This window comes from Oryx dammah, unplaced genomic scaffold (assembly GCF_014754425.2).
Source record: "Oryx dammah isolate SB20612 unplaced genomic scaffold, SCBI_Odam_1.1 HiC_scaffold_25, whole genome shotgun sequence".
NCBI classification, from domain to species: Eukaryota; Metazoa; Chordata; class Mammalia; order Artiodactyla; family Bovidae; genus Oryx; species Oryx dammah.
Genome location: NW_024070209.1, coordinates 94356496 through 94369640, shown reverse-complemented (window position 1 = coordinate 94369640; position 13145 = coordinate 94356496). Strand labels below are relative to the sequence as shown.

The following is a 13145-nucleotide window of genomic DNA, read 5'->3' as shown; positions in this document are numbered from 1 at the left end:
GAAGAGAGAGGAGAGGGAAAGGCCAGGTCTGGAGAGGGAAGCATCTAGGAAGGACTCAGAGAATGTGGCTCTGAGCCGACTTGGGAGCTGCCCTGAGATAGTCATGGGAACATCAGAGCGGGCTCAGGTCTCATGCCTTCTGACCCCTCATGAGACAGCCTTTCTCCTCTCCTTTCACCAGACCTGAAGGTCTGAGGCTGGCTGGGGGTGGGGGGCAAGAGGGGTGACACTCAGAGAGAGGGAGAGGCAGGGGAAGGGGACAAGAGACGGGGTCAGAGCACAACAGAAGGGTAGATGTAGAGAGAGTTCCAGGAAGAGCCAGGTAAGACTCACACCAGAGAAGGGGACAGGGAGAGGAGACTGCGGCAGAGACAGAGCCCGCGAGACAGAGAAGGAATCTCAGGGCAAACTCAGAGACGAAGTAATGAGACACCGAGAGAGGAAGGGACCTGCCCTGAGACGGAGGCGGAGAGGGCTGTGAGGGCGGCTCTGGCCCTGTGGCTGCAGGTCCGCCCGCCCGCCTGAGGGCCACGGACAGGGATGGAGCTGGAGTGGTTGCCATAGCAACAGGAAGCTGCTGCCCTCCCCACTCTGAGGCAGGGTGGAGAGACCTGGGCAGGGTCTCTCTGTTAAGTGGGCCGAGCTGGGATTCCAGCCCGTGGAGCTCTGGGAGTGCAGGGCTTGGCAGAAGGGCTTCTCTGTGTCTGTCTGTGTCCCCAGCTGCTCAGCCCCGCCACGTCTGTGGGAGCCATGCTTTTTTGCGAAGAGCATGGGAACCCCAGGTTTTCTTCACTCTCCCAGCCCCACTCCGGGCGCGCCCGCCGTCCTTCCCGAGCTGTCTGCTGCTCCCCCCACCACCTCTGTTTTTCCTTTCTCCAGTCCCACGCCTGTCGGCAGAGGGCGGCGAGTCCCCAAGGCCCAGGGGGAGACGATAGCATGGACCAGGACCCTGGAGCACTTGGCATGGACCACAGGAAGAGGTGCTGGAGGCATGAGGGTGGCCGAGGGGCAGGGTGGGCTCTCCTTGGACTGACCTCCCTCCCAGCGCTTACTCAGTCCCCTGGGTGGTGGCTGCTTGTGTCCATGCCCGAGTTCCCATAGGTCTGCAAACTCCTGAGGACAGGTGCCTGGTCTGAGCCACTTCCGTGGCTCCAGGACACGTGACCGGAAGGGCCCACAGTGGGGTTTATGCAGCCCCATGGCACTGCTTCCTTTACGTGGGTCATGCCTTCCAAGCAACACCTTTTCTAAACTGCTGTTTTCACCGATGGAGTAGCTCCTGCTGCCCCACATAGGCCACCCGCAGACCCCAAGGGGAGAGGCCCCCTCCTCCCCCCTCCTCAGCTTCCTGCCAAGGCCTGAAGTGGCTTGAGCACAGCCTGGAGGCTGGGACTTCTGCGCCCTTGAGGCCCCTCCTGGGCCTCAGCTTCCTCAACTGTCTAACAGGCCACAAAATCCTCCCTGAGGTTCTGCTGTTTGCTTGGAGGTTTGACCCAGTCGCCTCTCGCCCGTCCTCCCCCCAGCAGTGTCTCCACTGCCTTGGTGACAACCACGAGAGAGAGGACACTCCCTCCCCAGCCCCCTGGCCAGCCCGCCATGCCCGCGGAGCTTGTGTGTGGCCCAAGGCCCGGAGGTACCTGCAGGGAATTGAGGCCCACAGCGGCATAGGCCCAGGCCGGGCTGAGGTGCACCAGCACGCCTACCAGCCAGGTCAGGCCCAGGACGGGCAGCAGGACCAACACCGGCTTCACCGTGGCCCTGCAGGACAGAGGCTGGGCTGGGGGAGGCCAGGGGCCAGGGGGGGTCCCCACAGGGTTCTGGGGAGGGCATTCCCTGGCAAGCATCTGGAGAGGGGCCGGAGCTGCAGACCAGGGACCGTGGCTCAGGACTTGGGTGTAGCTGGAAAGCTCAGACACCCAGAGTGGTAGGGAGTAGGGGTGGTGGAGCTAGGAAGGTGGGATCCCAGTTCCAAGCCTGGCTCATCCCAAGCCTGGCTCAAGGGAAGGCAGTGGCAGCTGTCCAGGGGGAGGACTGAGGCCTGGGCAGTGGGTCCAGGGGCATGGATCTGCCCCTTGGCAGATCCTCTTCCCCCTCCTCAAGGCCCCCCGGGGGGTGACCATGCTTCTCAAGGCCCCACTGGCTTGAGTTGCCCTTCGCTTGGCAGAAGGTAGAGTGGCAAAGAGGAAGGCCTGGGGTGTGGGGAGGAGGCCCCTCCAGCAGGATATGGTCCCATAGAGTGATGGGGTTCCAGCGGGGCTGGAGACCTAGACTCTCACTCTGAACCTGAACTTCTAGAGCCTGCCTCATTTAGGGGTCGCCTCCACCTGTCTCCACCAGAGGCAGTGCCTTCTGTAGATGCTGAGTCCCCAGGAGAGTGGCTGGTGTCTACACCGCCCCTCATACACACACAGGCTCCATTACCATCCATACTCATGAGCACGTGTGTGCACACAGCACGGACATGTTGCACACACACACCCATCTATAGCCTTGCACTCAGGAGCACATGTGGCCACACACACGCCCACCCTGGGCTCACACGCGCTCACACCTGGCTCCCCCGCCTCTTTCTGACTCCCCCAGGCTGGGGTCTCACCACATCTGGATCCTGAGCTGCTGCTGCATGCAGGGCTGCGGGCTCAGCATGCGGGCGCGGCGGCGGGCACTGGACACGGTGACAATCACCACACGGACCAGGATGCAGGTGTTGGCCTGGAGATCTGGTGTCAGAGCGCAGAAGGGGCTCCCTCTCCCCCGACCTGTCCCTCCCCAGCAGAACCCCCGGTCCTCTCTGCTCACGGTCAGCACGAAGAGCACGGGCCCCACAAAGGCCCAGATGGCGTCTGTGTGCACGTTGAGCCAGCAGTGCCCAGTGGCCACGTAGTCATGCGGGGACATGGCCAGGGTGATGGCCACGACGGCCACAGGCACACCTAGGGAAATAAGATGTGACATCAGGACTGCACCACCCATTTCGTCCTCCCTGGGAGCCAGCCCCCGTCCCGAGCTGCAGCCCCCAGCCGTCCCACAGTAGCGGGTGTACTGGCGGCACTGGGTGATCCAGGAGTGAGGTTGCGTGGGCTTGATACTTGTGGGTGGCACTGGAGCCCTAAGCGGTTGGGAAGTGGAAGAGCTGAGACAGAGTCGAGGCCTTAGGGCTGAGAATCAGCAGAGTTGGAGGCTGGTGACTGGCATGGGCTTAGCTGCTCCCAGATTAGGGAGGTGGTGCTGGAGGCCAGGAGGTGGTTGAAGTGGAGGACGATTAAGAACTGGAGTTGGGTAGAGTTGGAGGTTGATGGAGCTGAGTTTGTGTCAAGATACAGGTGCTGGGTGCCGGGTGGGGCTGGGTGCTGGTGAAGAAGGTGAGTGTGGGATGGTGGTGGGCATGGGGTGGTGGGTGTTGGACATAACAGAGACCATGCAAGGCAGGGTTGAGGGGAACAGAACAAGAGTGTGGGGCAGAGGGACCTCACCCCAGCCCGTGGCGTAGTAGAGCGGCATCCGAGGGCCGGGGCGCATGCTGACGGCCACCACCTTGTTCCACAGCAGCAGCCCCTCCACCAACATCCAGAAGAAGGCGACCAGAAAGAGAAGGTGCATCACAGCTGTGACGGCCACGCAGGCCACCTGGACGGGAGGGTGGGCGATCCCCACAGAGGCCAGTTATGGGTGTGGTCTGCCCTGGGTCCCCTGTCCACGCCTGGCATTGCCAACCCAAAGCAGTTTGCATGGGTGAGGTCCCTGGGCAGCGCCCCGGGCCCAGCTCCAACATTCGGTTTTTCCTCTCTAGGCCTTACTCCTCCCTGGAAAGGGAGCCGGGTGCAGACATGGGGCGGGGGGGGGGGGGGGGGGGGGGGGGGGGGGGGCCAACCCAGAAAAGGCTGGAGGTGTTTTCCCAGCCATCCCTGAGTTCATAAGCCCCTCCTTGCTGGTTGCCCACCTTGTTGGCCTTTGCCCACTCGCTGGCCATGAGGAAGCCCTCGGCGGAGGCCAGGGAGAAGGTGAGGTTCTTGTGGACCGTGGCCCGCTCTGACTTGGGGACCCTGGACAGACAGGAGAGGTGGTAACGGGGACACCACCACCAACCCCCACCCCCATCAGCCCCAGCCCCACCCGCATCCAGGTGAGCTGGCTGATGAAGGCAGAGAGGGCGGCTCCGCAGGGGTCCACAGCCCCAGGGGAGGGCCCTGGAGCGGGGTCTACCTGGACCAAGGGTGGATTCTCTCCTAAGGAGGGATGTGGAGGCTGGCTGGCAAGGGGCGGATTGGGCCCAGGGTGCCACAGCAGGTAGTGAGCTCGCCTTACCCAGCCGCCAGAAAGAGCAGGAAGGTGGTGGAGAGGGTACAGAAGGACACGCCACAGCCCACAAACGAGAGCGTCCTCAGCAGCGACTCCTCCTCAGGGCCTCTCTGAGGAGGGACAGAGACCTCGGAGGCAGGAGCCCGCCACTACCCTGTGCTGACCGGACCAGGCCTCACCCACCCCGCCGGCCACTTCCAGAGCAACGCCCACCGCCCCATACCCACCCCCAACCCGCAGGCCTGCACACAGCGGGCACTTAATAATGAGCATTTGCCTGTCCTCTGCTGGCTCTCCCTAAACGGGGGTGGGGGGCAGGGGCCGGCTTTCACCGATTTCTCAGCACTGGATGGGAAGTGGCCGACACACCCTTGGGGAGGAGACGGCATGTGACGACCACCTGCGGAGCGGGAGTGCAGAGCTGGCACAAATTACTTACAATGTGTCAAAGGTCCACGCTTTGTTTTTACAGGAAAACTGCATCAGATGGCATGTTTTTCTAGTGTGCTCCCCAACACGCCAAATGACCCCAGCATTCCTGGGCTCAGGCCCACCTCACTCAACCTCTTGGTGAGTGACCACTGAGTCCCTTTCTGGCTCCAGCCAGCCCACCTCGCTTGGCTTCCTCCTGGAATCTGGCTTCCCCCACCCCTAGTCTGTAAATGCTGGGACCTATCAGAGGCCTGCCGTGGTCGAAGCTCCTTCAAGTCCAACTGCATCTCAGCCACGGCTTTACCTACCAGCTCTTGTTTCCAGCTGAGACCCTCCTGCCCCGAGCACTAGGTCACAGGCCCCACGGACCCCAGACCTGTGGTCCCCCAAATCTATTGCTTACCTGAGCCTCCACAGAACTGAGTCCCTCACCTTCTAGTAGCCCTGGACCCCTTCTCCCTCAGCCCAGTCTCCTGGTCTCCCCACTGCTCCCTGGTCCAGGGTCCCTCCCTTCTCCTAGGCCCCTCTCCTAGGTCCCTCCCTTCTCCTTTCCCCTCTGTCACCACCCCAGCCTCACTCCTGGCACCCCAGGCTCCCTCGTGCAAACATGCTTCACCCCCTTCCACACATCCTCTGCAACAGGACCACCATCCAAGCATATGAGCCTGGCATTCCAGGTCTGTGTGATCTGACCCAGGCCCACCTTGCCTACCACCACCCCCTACCAGAGACATTGCACTGAAAGCCCTAGACTCATCGAAGTTCTAGAACATAACCGTTCCGCCATTTCTAGCCTCCTTGTAACTCCCTGGTGGCTCAGCTGGTAAAGAATCCACCTGCAATGCAGGAGACCTGGGTTCGATCCCTGGGTTGAGAAGATCCCCTGGAGGAGGCAAAGGCTACCCACTCCAGTATTCTGGCCTGGAAAATTCCATGGACTGTGTAGTCCAGGGGTTGCAAAGAGTGGGACCCAACTGAGTAACTTTGACTCTGCCTTTGCTCAGGTGGCCCTCTGCTTGGCATGCCTTTCTATTCAACTATTGTTTATCCTTTAAAACTCGGTCCTGACATCACCTTCCCCTTCCCCCCTCCCAGCACTCACCTGGACGTCATACACCTGCAACAGGACGGCAAAGTTGGTGCTGTGGTTGCAGAAGCAGGCGGTCGAGCCCTGGTACATGGCAGTCACGGAGCAGCCAGTGGTGGCCCAGGAGCCCCCTGAGTCTGGGCTTGGGGTGAGTAGGGGACAGAGGGCTCTTGAGATGGGCTGCACATGGGGGTGGGGGCAGGGGGAAGCCATTCCACAAACCCTGGGCTCTCTCAGTGCCCTGCCTCTATCCAGTTATATAACCTTGGGCAAGTCACTGCTCCTCCCTGGGTCTCTGTTTCCCATCTGTGAAATGGGAGGATAAGCTGAAACCAGTGATCAGTATTAACTGCATTAATTACTAAGCAACAGTGACTAACCTTCATTCCCTGGTTTTGAATATATCATCAACTCTAACACCCATTCCACAGATGAGTCTCTCCCTACTCTAAGCCCATAGAGTAGGCTTACATAGCTCCTATGACAGGGAGCTCACTACCTCCTGAGTAACAGGTTCTCCGGCCCCAGTTTATCCCCAGCTGAGTGGGGCCTGGAACCACCCCTGCAATGAAGTTGATGAATGGAGGCTAAAAACCTGCTTGAGTCCTGCCTCATCCTCAAGTGGGAGGGACGTCTTTTTTATTTTTTTAATGCCTTATTTAAAGAACTTGGAAACTCACCTGATACTGAAGTTCCAGAAAGCACAGACAGGGTCCACCAGCTTCAGAGGGAAGGCCTAAGGGCAGCCAACAAGGACAGGGCAGGTATGTGAGCACACGTGGGCAAGGAGAGAGATCAGTGGACGCAGGGAGACGTGACCTCCTGTGTTTGAGGGGCTGGGGGTTGCCCAGCATAAATCATGGGTGCAGGGGTTGGAGAAAAATGCCAGTGGGAAGGCACAAAGAAGGTGAAGTGAGTAGACTTGCAGGCTGGCATTATGGTTAATATCAAAATCCTAGGCATGAACTAAATGTCCATCCTTTGGGGATTCTGTAAGAGAGTCTCCGGAAGTATTGTGAGTTTAGCAAAGCTGCAGGATACAGTATTTTTATATAGAAATCAACTGCATTACTAGAAACTTATAATGAACAATTTAAAGCAGAATTAAGAAAACAATACCATTTACAAAAACATCAGAAACTCTCTACCACTTAGCGGTGCATGCATGCTCAGTATGTAAGTCACATCCTACTCTTTGCGACCCCGTGGACTGTAGGCTGCCAGGCTTCTCTGTCCATGGGATTCTCCAGGTAAGAATACTAGAGTGGGTTGCCATTTCCTCCTCCAGGGGATATTCCTCACCCAGGCATGGAACCTATGTCTCATGCATTTGCTGGCGGATACTTTACCACTGAGTCACCTGGGAAGCCCATACAACCTAGAAGTATGTCTAAATATATCTAACAAAAGACCTTCAAGACCTGTACACTGACAACTAGACATCACTTCTGAGAAAAATGCAAGAAAATCTAAATAAACTCAGCGATACACCTTGATCAAGGATTGGAAGACTCATTGTTAAGATGCTCTTTCACCATCTTATTTCAATTTGGGAGATTCAGTGCAATCCCAATCAAAATCCCAGCAGGTTTGTCCATAGACATTTACAAGCTGATTCTAAAAAGTTTTTTTGGCTATGCCACATGGCATGCAGGACCTTACTTCCCTGACCAGAGATCACTTCTGCCCTCTGCGGTGGAAGTGCGGATTCTTAACCATTGCCAGGGAAGCCCCCTGATTTTAAAAGGTATACAGCAATGTGAAGACCCTAGGCCAGCCAAAGCAGTTTTGAAAAGGAAGTACAAAGTTGGAGGACTTACATTAACTGATTTCAAGGCTTACCATACAGATACATTAATCAGGACATATAGGATTAGTGTATAGGTCTAGGGAATAGAATAGAGAGCCCAGAATAGACTTACACGTATATGAACAATTGATTTTCAAGAAGGTGACAGGATAATTCAAGGGAGAAAGAATAATCTTTTCAACAAATGGTGTTGGAATGGGATATGGCAAAATATGTCTATATGGGAAAATATCAAGTTCAACCCCTACCTAACATAATATCTATAAATGAATTGAAATGAAGCTATAAATGTAAAGGCTAAAGTGATAAACTCCTTGGAGAATATTTTTGTGACCTTGGGATAAGCAAGTTTTCCTAGACATGATGCAAAAAGCATAAGCCATGCAAAAGAAAAATTGATAAACTGGACTTCATCATATTTAAAACTTATTTTTCAAAAACACTGTTAAGAAAAGCAACCCACAGACTAGGAGATATTATGTACAAAACATATAGCTCACAAAATACTTATATCCAAAATACATAAAGAATTCTTACAATTCAATAGTAATACAAATAATTTAAAAATTGAACAACAAAGCTGGAGGCATCATGCTCACTGATTTCAAACAATATTACAAAGATATAGAAATTATGAGATTGGCATAAAAACAGACACATAGATCAATGGAACAGAAGAGAGAGCTCAGAAATAAACCTCTGTGTCAATTAGTTTATGACAAAGGAGGCATGGATATATAATGGGGAAAGAACAGTCTCTTCAATAAATGATGCTGGGAAAACTGGCCAGCCATAGGCAAAAGAATACTGCCCATTTCAGTATTTTGGGCTTCCCTTGTGGGTCAGCTGGTAAAGAATCTGCCCGCAATGTGGGAGACCTGTGTTCGACTCCTGGGTTGAGAAGATACCTCGGAGCAGGGAAAGGCTACCCACTCCAGTATTCTGCCCTGGAGAATTCCATGGACTGTATAGTCCATGGGGTTACAAAGAGTCGGACACGACTGAGCGACTTTCACTTCACTTCAGGCAAAAGAATAAAACTTGACTACTGTCTTATACCATACACAAAAATTGACTCAACACTGAACTAGACTTGAATTTAAGACATGAACCCATAAAACTACTAGAGAAAAAACATAGGTGGTAAGTTCCTTGTCATAGCAAAAATGTTTAAAAGCCTAAACTATCCCGTTAAACACAGGCAGAAGACATCAGACTGACAATGAGTACATGAAAAGATGCTCAACATCATTAATCATAAGGAAAATGCAAAACTACAGTGAGATAGCTCCTCACACCTGTTAAGACGGCTATTACCCAAAACACAAGAAATAACATGTGTTGCCAAGGAAATGGAGAAAAGGGAACCCTCCTACACTGTTGGTGAGAATGTAAATTGGTGCAGCCACTATGAAAGCAGGATAGTGGTTCCTCTAAAAATTAAAAATAAAACTGCCTTGTGATCCAGCAATTCCACTCCTATATATATCCAAAGAAAAGGAAAATCGTAACTCAGAAATGATATATGACTCTGCTATATTTAGGGTGGGTAAGCAACAGAGACCTGCTGTACAGCACATGAAACTCTGCTCAATGTTATGTGGCAGCCTGGATGGGAGGGGAGTTTGGGAGAGGATGGATACATGTATATGTATGGCTGAGCCCCTTTGCTGTTCTCCTGAAACTATCACAACATTGTTAATCAGCTACACCTCAATACAAAATAAAAGTTTTTTAAAAAGAAAATATATTAACATATGCATCTCCATGTTCACTGCAGCATTATTTTCTAGAGCAAAGATATGGAAACAACCTGTGTCCATTGATGAATGAATGAATAAAGAAACTGTGGGGTGTGTGTGTGTATATATACATAGAGAGAGAGAGAGAGATCGGCTTCCCTGAAAGCAGCTGATAAAGAATCTGCCTGTAATGCGGGAGGCCTGGGTTTGATCTCTGGATTGGGAAGATCCCCTGGAGGAGGGCATGGCAACCCACTCCAGTATTCTTGCCTAGAGAATCCCCATAGACAGAGGAGCCTGGCATGCTACAGTCTATAGGGTCACACAGAGTTGGGTACGACTAAAGCGACTTAGCATGCACGCATGCATATACATATAAAACAGAATATTCAGTTCAGTTCAGTCGCTTAGTTGTGTCCAACTCTTTGCGACCCCATGGAGTGCAGTATGCCAGGCTTCCCTGTCCGTCACCAACTCCTGAAGCTGACTCAAACTCACGTCCACCAAGTCGGTGATGCCATTCAACAGCCATCTCATCCTCTTGTCTCCTTCTTTCCCGCCTTCAATCTTTCCCAGCACCAGGGTCTTTTCAAATGAGTCAGCTCTTCATATCAGGTAGCCAAAGTATTGGAGTTTCAGCTTCAGCATCAGTCCTTTCAATGAATATTCAGGACTGATTTCCTTTAGGATGGACTGGTTGGATCTCTTTGCAGTCCAAGGGACTCTCAAGAGTCTTCTCCAACACCACAGTTCAAAAGCATCAATTCCTCAGTGCTCAGGTTTCTTTATAGGCCAAATCTCACATCCTTACATGACTACTGGAAAAACCAAAGCTTTGACTAGACGGACCTTTGTTGGCAAAATAATGTCTCTGCTTTTTAATATGCTGTCTAGATTGGTTATAACTTTTCTTCCAAGGAGTAAGCGTCTTTTATTTCATGGCTGCAGTCACCATCTGCAGTGATTTTGGAGCCCCCCAAAATAAAGTCTGTCACTGTTTTCACTGTTTCCCCATCTATTTGCCATGAAGTGATGGGACCAGATGCCATGATCTTAGTTTTCTGAATGTTGAGTTTTAAGCCAACTTTTTCACTCTCCTCTTTCACTTTCATCAAGAGGCTCTTTAGTTCTTCTTCACTTTCTGCCATAAGGGTGGTGTCATCTACATATCTGAGGTTATTGATATTTCTCCCAGCAATCTTGATTCCAGCTTGTGCTTCATCCAGCCCAGCTTTTCTCTTGATGTACTCTGCATATAAGTTAAATAAGCAGAGTGACAGTATATAGCCTTGATGTACTCCTTTCCTGATTTAGAACCAGTCTGTTGTTTCATGTCCAATTCTAACTGTTGCTTCTTGACCTGCATACAGATTTCTCAGGAGGCAGGTCAGGTGGTCTGGTACTCCCACCTCATTCAGAATTTTCCACAGTTTGTTGTGATCCACACAGTCAAAGGCTTTGGTGTAGTCAATTAAGCAGAAGTAGATGTTTTTCTGGAACCCTCTTGCTTCTTCTTTGCCTTTTTTGCATTTCTTTTTCTTGGGGATGGTCTTGATCACTGCCTCCTGTAGAATGTCATGAACCTCCGCCCATAATTCTTCAGGCACTCTGTCTATCAGATCTAATCCCTTGAATCTATTTGTCACTGCCACTGTATAATCATAAGGGATTTGATTTAGGTCTTACCTGCATGCACACATATATAAAACAGAATATTATTCAGCCATAAAAAGAATGAAATCTTGCCATTTGCAACAGTATGATGGATCTTGAGGCCATTATATTAAGTGAAATAAGTCAGACAGAGAAAGACAAATACCTATGATCTCACTTATATGGGGACTCTATACAAAGAAAGTCAGGATCATAAAATACAGAGAACAGATTGGTTGCCAGTGCAGGTGGAGCAGGGGCAGGGAGAAAAGGGTGAAGGGAGTACAACAATAAAATTAAAAGAGAGAGGATCTATGTGGTTTGCATGGAGAAATGTCAGTAATCAGAAAAGCAAATAGCAGGCTAATGTAAACATTTTTGGGGAAAAAAAAAGAATATTTCCTATTTTTTAAAAAGCCCAGTGACATCTCAAAAAAAATTTTAATTAAAAAAATGAATGAAAACTGGGGAAAAGATTTGAACTTATATTTAACAGAGGAAGATATATGAATGCCTGATAAATGTATGAAATGATGCTCAAAATCATTGATCTTCAAGGAATTGCAACTTAGAACCACAATGAGATATCAGTACAAAATCATTATAATGAACAACAGGCGACAACATAGATGATACTCCAAACCAACATTTGAGCAGAAAAAGCCAGACTACAGTACACATTATTTGGTTCCTTTTATATGACACTTTAGGAAAGACAGACAGACACTTTAGGAAAGTCAGAGCGGGGAAGGCTGACGGGGAAGGAGCTTGAAGAAGCCTTTGGGAAAGGTGGACAAGTTAGGTATCTTGACTTGGGGCAGTAGTACATGAGTATATTCACTGGTCAAAACTGATCACGTTGTGCACTTAAAATGAATGGTTTAGTATATGTAGATTTATATACTTTAATCAGATTGATTTTTTAAGAAGTCTTGAGATGATATACAAAAGACATAAGGTGTAGTGTATGAGTGTATTTGTGTGTGTGTGTGTGTGTCTGTGTCTGTGTGTCTGTGTGAGTGTGCGGGTACATGTGTCCAGGATTGGTGGTTTTGCGGAAAGCAGACTCTAACTATCTCTGAAATGCTCTAAAGTTTCAGAAGCAAGAAGGAATTTGTGTTTTACATGTAATGAATTGAATGACATGTCCTGCTGATATTTCCATGTCAGTTTATAGCAAAATACCCCATTCCTTACATAACCTCAGCTGATATTTTATTGTGTAGCTCTACAAGGCTTTTTTGTTGGGGAAGGGGGCACACTGCATGGCACGCAGGATCTTAGCTTGCCAACTCAGGATGGAACCTGTGCCCCCCTCACATCTCCTTGTGTGATCTGATGAGAACCACCAGTTTTTCAGTCATGAAGAACTATAACAAAATCCCAGCTCTGCCACTTAAACACTATAACAAAATCCCAGCTCTGCACCAGGCACACCAGCTTCCCTAAGCTCGTTTGTGGAATGGACAGTTGGAAGATTAAACGAATGCTGCTTATTTAAGGCATCTGCCATAAAGTAAGCATGCAATGCATTACTTTCCTTCCCCCCCTCTCAAAGACAATGGGATGGCTTGTGGATGTGTATTTTTCTTGAACAGTTTTAGACCTTGGTTCTCCAGTGAACAAATATTGGGATGTTTGTGTGTGGGCGAGCGGGGTGGGGTGGGGGAGGGGCACCAAACCAGGATAACTGTCCCAGGTGGCTGTTTCCCAGAAGCACCACACAGTACCTGGGCCTGGTGTTGCAGGTGAAAGGTCACAGCTGTGTTTGCCTCCCCAGCTTCATCCCACACTTCAGAGGAGATGATGGCTGACCCCACCTGGGTGCTTAGGAATCTGTGAGGAGAAAGGGAGCTTTTAAGGGCACCAGGTGTCTGTGGGGGAGAGGTCACATGTGGCTGAGGTCATCAAAGATGATACCCCTAAGTCCAAAGAAACATTAGCAAAAGCCCTGTGTGGGGAATTAGGGCACCTGGGTTCCATTCTTGCTGGCAATTTGGCTGCCCTGGTGGCTCAGATGGTAAAGAATCTGCCCGTGATGCAGGAGACCCGCCCGGGTTTGAACCCTGGGTCAGGAAGATCCCCTGGAGGAGGAAATGGCAACCCACTCCAATATTCTTGC

At 51.0% G+C, this 13145-nt stretch overlaps 1 long non-coding RNA gene across 1 annotated transcript; it reads left to right on the top strand.

Annotated features, from left to right (window-relative positions):
- The first annotated feature begins 269 nt into the window (after positions 1-269).
- On the top strand, positions 270-7206 carry LOC120851982. Its single transcript, XR_005718449.1, has 4 exons — positions 270-4869; positions 5827-5966; positions 6484-6582; positions 7107-7206. It is a non-coding gene; the product is annotated as an uncharacterized LOC120851982 (long non-coding RNA).
- Positions 7207-13145: the final 5939 nt, after the last annotated feature.